This window comes from Hipposideros armiger, unplaced genomic scaffold (assembly GCF_001890085.2).
Source record: "Hipposideros armiger isolate ML-2016 unplaced genomic scaffold, ASM189008v1 scaffold_5, whole genome shotgun sequence".
Classification (NCBI taxonomy): Eukaryota; Metazoa; Chordata; class Mammalia; order Chiroptera; family Hipposideridae; genus Hipposideros; species Hipposideros armiger.
Genome location: NW_017731355.1, coordinates 9,130,518 through 9,136,069, shown reverse-complemented (window position 1 = coordinate 9,136,069; position 5,552 = coordinate 9,130,518). Strand labels below are relative to the sequence as shown.

At 43.8% G+C, this 5,552-nt stretch overlaps 1 long non-coding RNA gene across 2 annotated transcripts in view; it reads right to left on the bottom strand.

Annotated features, from left to right (window-relative positions):
* Positions 1–1,764: 1,764 nt before the first annotated feature.
* Positions 1,765–5,552, bottom strand: part of LOC109384369 (uncharacterized) — a 12,009-nt gene continuing 8,221 nt past the window's right edge. For both annotated transcript variants that reach the window (XR_002124386.1, XR_002124387.1), the window contains one exon: positions 1,765–2,096. This is a non-coding gene — a long non-coding RNA (uncharacterized LOC109384369). The remainder of the gene's footprint in view (positions 2,097–5,552) is intronic.

Sequence of the window (5,552 nt, the reverse complement as noted above, 5' to 3'; positions counted from 1 at the left end):
AACTAAATGGTCTCCAAGAGACTTCTTCCGGGTCTGTCACTGGACTTAGACTTGGCTCTCTGGGAACACTGTGCTCAAACCCCATGGGAATTGGCTTGACTTGCTCTGTGGAGGTCATCCAATCTCTATTTCCACTCAGCTTGTTCTGTGAATTCTGCTTTTAAGTTGGCCTGGGAACATCTCCTCTAAAATTTACAACTAGATGAAATAAACTTAAGAAGGGCAGCTAATTAGCAGGAATAGAGTTGCCAGCAATAACTTATGAAGGAAGTTCTGTATGGATGGAGGGAAATGATTCTCCCCAGACACAAGAAAAGTTCCACTGATTTGGCACATGGTAGGGGACTGGGCGCCAGGACTTAGGTCAGAGGGGGTGATTACTAGGTCTTTTTCTCTGAGCAAGGTATGATTCCAAAGCGGCAATGGATAAACGAGCCCCTGTGTCCTTCTGTTTAGGAGGAAATTAGGCTATACCACTCAGACATTTGCCTGGACCCACTAAAGCAGAACTTCTGGAACCTGCAGTTGAGAGTCATAACCTCTTCCCTCTCAAGAATGTCACCCTTCCCAGGAAGCCTTGCCCATTCCATCAGCCTTTCTCTGGCTGGATTTCTCTGGCTTGCTGAGCAATGGTGGTCCAGCTCCAGCAGCAGTGGGTAATGCACAGACCCAGGCCACTTCCGCTTCCAGAGGCCTCAGCTATTTTCTACAGGCTCCCAGTGAACATGAGTGACCACAGCTGCTATGGGCCAAGGTCCCCAAGCCATCTTCCAGACATATTGTTGGTTGTGAGCTGACACCAGACTTAGAGAGCTGGCCAGTGCACTCACACGTGTCCTCAAGCTCTGACTTTCCCAGGGACAGTTCCCAAGAACGAAGTAGTAAATTCAGGGAGAAGCTGACTTGCCAGAGTTTGCTGATGGAATCAACTTTGTTTGCTGTAATGGGGCTTGCCCATCACCACATTCCAGGGCTGAAGTATAATTACTTTAAACACAGAGTGGCATTCAACCACGCCACTGTTTATGTGCCCAAATCAGCACTCAGAGGAAACTGCCTTTTAAACCTTAACGTTTTGATGTTGCCTTGACATTGCATGTGACTTTGGCAGGAAAAAGAAGAAGCCTGGTTATTTGTGCTTGACGTATGACTCAAAGGCTCTGAAGTGGTGTGTCGGATCCGGTAGCCTGCCCACAACGGAGCTGCCTTGTTTTTGCTGGTCCAGCAGTGTAAACGTGAAGCAGTGTAAACCAGCTTCACGTGGGGGTGGAGCTCTTCTGCCTTACTTTCCTGCTCATCTTTCTCTAATAGTGAAGAAGTGATACCATGCGGCCCACAGAGGCCAAGCAATTGCCCAATAACACTTCTTGGTTCCATAGCACATTCAGACGCAATGCTTTACCTAATGGACAGGCGCCCAGGTGATCATTTTAACCAGGCCTGAATGCCCTGCTGCTCCACCCTGTAGGTTGTTTAAGAAGATGGGTGGGTCTTCATGAAAGAGGACTTAATCCACTGGATTAATTACCCATTCTTGGATCGCTAAATGAAAGAAGCCTTACACACCAAAATAATGACTTTTCAGGAGATAGAAAAACACACAACAAGAATCTTCCTTGCAACCCACTCTAAGTAGGTCAGCCTGATTACACCTCCCCCCGCCCCCCCCCCACACACACACTTTAAGGTTGGGAAACAGAGGTTCTGCCAGGTCCAACTGAGGTAGAAAGGCAATGAAGATGCTAAAGTTAGACCTGAAAGCTTCCCACCTGAGCCCGGCTTGTGTGATCGCAGAGGTGAGCAATATAGATAGGGTGACCACATAAGTTACTATACAAAACAGGACTGATTTTTTTTTTCAGAATGAAAAGGGGATTATTAAAATTTAAACGAGAAGAACAGGCCTAACCTGTGACTTCCTGGCCAACCAGGAAGTGTATCCAAGTCATTCTGCAGCCTCCCTCAGCGGTACCACGTCTGGGTAAGCCATGAAGCCAGTGAAGCATAAGCCTCACACCCCTCGCTGCACGGGTCCCTGTGGGTGCTGGGAGTGGCCGGGACTTGTGGGATGTTGCAGATGTGGAGCGAAAGCCAGGCTGAGATCAGAGAGCATTTCTATGTAAGAATCACTGGTAATTCCTCTGAAAACATTTTAGAAAAAGCCCCAGATCTCCAAGTCTTTGGCTACCTGGTTACCTGTTGTGATTTCTTTCCTAAATAATTATTCACTTTTGTACTTGATTTTTTTTACGTTCTTGATAGTATTTTTTTGTAGCTAGTTTTGCATACTAAGGGCTGTGCTGGAGAAGAAAGTTCATCCCCCAGCTGGATCTGGGGGTCACAGGTGAAAGAAAAGGGGTAGCAGTAGTCCTGACTCCTAGTCCTTGGTTTTAGAAAGAAAAATAAGAAAAAAGGGTTCATTGTGTGTTTGTGAACTTCAGGTCCTTTTATAGATTCCAATGGTAGAGGTATTTCCTGCCCTAGAGCTTCTTGCCGAGTGGATTCCCGAGCCAGCTTCAGCTGCCGCCCAACCCCCAGCTCACACACACTCTGCTAGGGTTCCAGGGTATTTGCTTCTAACCACGGGAACCTGAAGGTTCGTCCAAACCAAGCTTTGGGAGCCCTTCAACCTAATCCTTTCTCTGCACTGACTCATTTTGTGGCTTTGCCATTTGATCCTCGGTTTTCTTGGCTGCACAATGAAAATAAGTAATACCTGCTCCTCAAAAATTTTAAATCAGCCAACCTCTTTCTACACACGTGTGAAAGCAACACCTTAGGTGCATGGAATGTGAGGAAAGAATAGGTGACTGTTAAAACAAAACACCACGAAAATAGTCTTGGTAGAATTCCTGATCATACTTAAGAAATGAAATGAGATGCTTTTGTTTTATCACCAGCTCAACACATTGCAGAATCTCTGCCCTGAGGAGTTACACGTTTTTCGCCAGTCTGCCATCATGTTTCATGACTGCTGATCAAGAAAATGTCCTTTTAAATGGGTTCTTGGTTTCCAAACACTCAGACTCTTTAGATTGTGAAAACTAGAGCACTGGCTGTAATTCTACAAATCACTCTGCGCGCTTTCAGCTCTGTCATCTTTTATATTTCTGCAGAGGTCACACATTTCCTCACGCTTCTGGACGTGCTGCTCCTCTGATTAGAATGCCTCTTTACATATTCTCCACCCTGACTGCTCCTTGTCATCCTTCAGAGGTTTCCCCACTATCCATTTCCCAGAAGACCTCAAGGCCACTGCTACCTTCAGTCTGTCACCACTAGCGCCTAGTTCCTGATGTCACAGGACTCTACACTTGCTATCCACATATCTGTCTTCCCCTCTGGACTGTGAGCAATCTGAGCATAAGGACTGTGTTTACTATAGCTGTGTAAACATTCAATAAATGCTGAATAAGTGAACAAATGAATGAAAGCAAAAAGGCAGAGTAGAGTGCTTATAAGGCAAGAACTTAGTGGTCCTGGAAATAGATTCAAATAATTCCCTGTGAACATTATTCTGGTGTTTGCCAACTTAGAAACCACAGCCGTCACTGGAAATACCACGTGGGAAATAGTCCCGGATTCAGATAAGAGAAATTTCAGGGTCTGGGAGAGCTTGAGTGGTATATAGAAGGGTAAATTGGGCTCTCCAATTTCTGAACCTTCCCCCATGGTCTCTTCCATTCCTGGCTTTTAATATTGCTGCCTTCCTGAAAGCAAGATGAAATTTGTAGGGCGAGGATGTATGGTGCGTTATGCCATGTAGACTATACATCCCCTTGATCTGGGAACCTCTGTGAGCATGGCCATTGCTGCTTGCTTCAGTTCAGCCTGGGAGCCCAGAGGGATGTTTTTTTACCTGCCCTTCTAAACTGTAGCACTGAGATAGCTAAATCTTTTATGCTCAGTAAGTTAGGAAAATTAATTTTTTTAAGTCCAAATTAGAACTAAGGGAGCATGGGAAACTTTGGAAGGCTAACTTGCCTTCTTAAAACTCACTAAAATAATTGCTAGGACTAGGAGTCAGGACTACAGTTGCCCCCTTTTTTCCCACCCCATCTTGCACAAATTGAAAACTGAATAACTAAACACATTGGAAAATTGTCAAGTTGTCCAGGAAGCAGGAAAATTGTAATGATAATTTTTAAATTACACTGAAACTATGCTTGAAAACTATAAAGACAGTTAACACCCTCTCTCCTGTTATACTAAAAGATGCCAGCCAACATTGTCAAAACTTTAAAACAATGTCATTTATTGCCCACCCTGTCTCCAGCATAGTATGAGCTGAAACAGTAGTTTGGGGGCACGTTCATTACCTTTGTCAGTGTTTTGAACACTTGGTATCTTACTTCCAACAATTTGCATATTTAGAATGGGATGAATTTGTGTGTGTGTTTGGTGTGGGGGTGGTTATACATTTTTTCCATTTAATAGAAACCAATTCAGAAAAGCCTTAATAATTTTTATTGTCTCATTTTCAAAGAATAAATGACTGAAACTGAAAAGAGGACCCAGAGATTCTGACTTCTAAGCCTACGTTTATCCCATAGCCCTTGGGGGATTCCTCCCCTCCCTTCCTTCCTTCCTTCCTTCCTTCCTTCCTTCCTTCCTNTATAATCAATCATATAGTGGTTTGGTACCCCCTTGACTGTTTTTTGGGGATCATTTAAACTTAACCGTAGACAGGACAACTCTTGTGCACAACACAGACATTTCTCATGACAGAAATTCCGTACTAACACTTCCTGGCCTTGATTCTGTAAAATGAAGAGTCTTCTTATACTTATATTAAAACACAGATATTCATAGTATGTATATGAAGGCTGGGCAATAAAGAGTGTTTATTTTTAATAAATGCATAGAAGGCTAGGACTCAACAAATGACCAACTGCTACAATAGCCCTTGCTTCTACAAGCATTTATTGTAGGTAACAGTTTATTAAATAGCACAGCTGGGCTTTGATGTATGAAGGAGGAGGAGGAGGAAGAGGACAGAGAGGAAGAGGAGGAGGGGAAAAAGAAGAGAAGAACAAAGAGGACAAGAAGGACAAAGAAGAGGGGGAGGGTAAAGGAGAGAGGAAGGAAGGAAAGAATGTGGGAGGAAGAAATGAAAAGATAATCCTAACTTTCACTTCTAATGAACCTGAGGCCAATACATAAAGAAAAAATACCATTTGGAAGAGTTGTTATGACTATGACAAGAAAGATTTCTTCCCAAATGCCCCATGAAACAATTCTCCCTACCATCACCTCCTCACGGAAACGTCACTAACGCCTCTTAAAGTGCCAGAGACAAACGGGGGATCAGAGACTATTCCAGACTCAGAGCATCAAGGTTTATAACGCATGGACAGCTTATAACTGGAACCTAGGACACCGATCAGACCAGATGTTTGGGGAGCTTCGTACTTTCCAACAGCTGGTCCACTGCACCTAGCAAAATTACGTCAGCTGCTTTGTATACTTTTTAGAATATCTGAACTATCTTGACAGCTGGATTCCATGTGTTTTCTTTAGGGATATAACGTCACTCCATCGAAAAAAAAAGT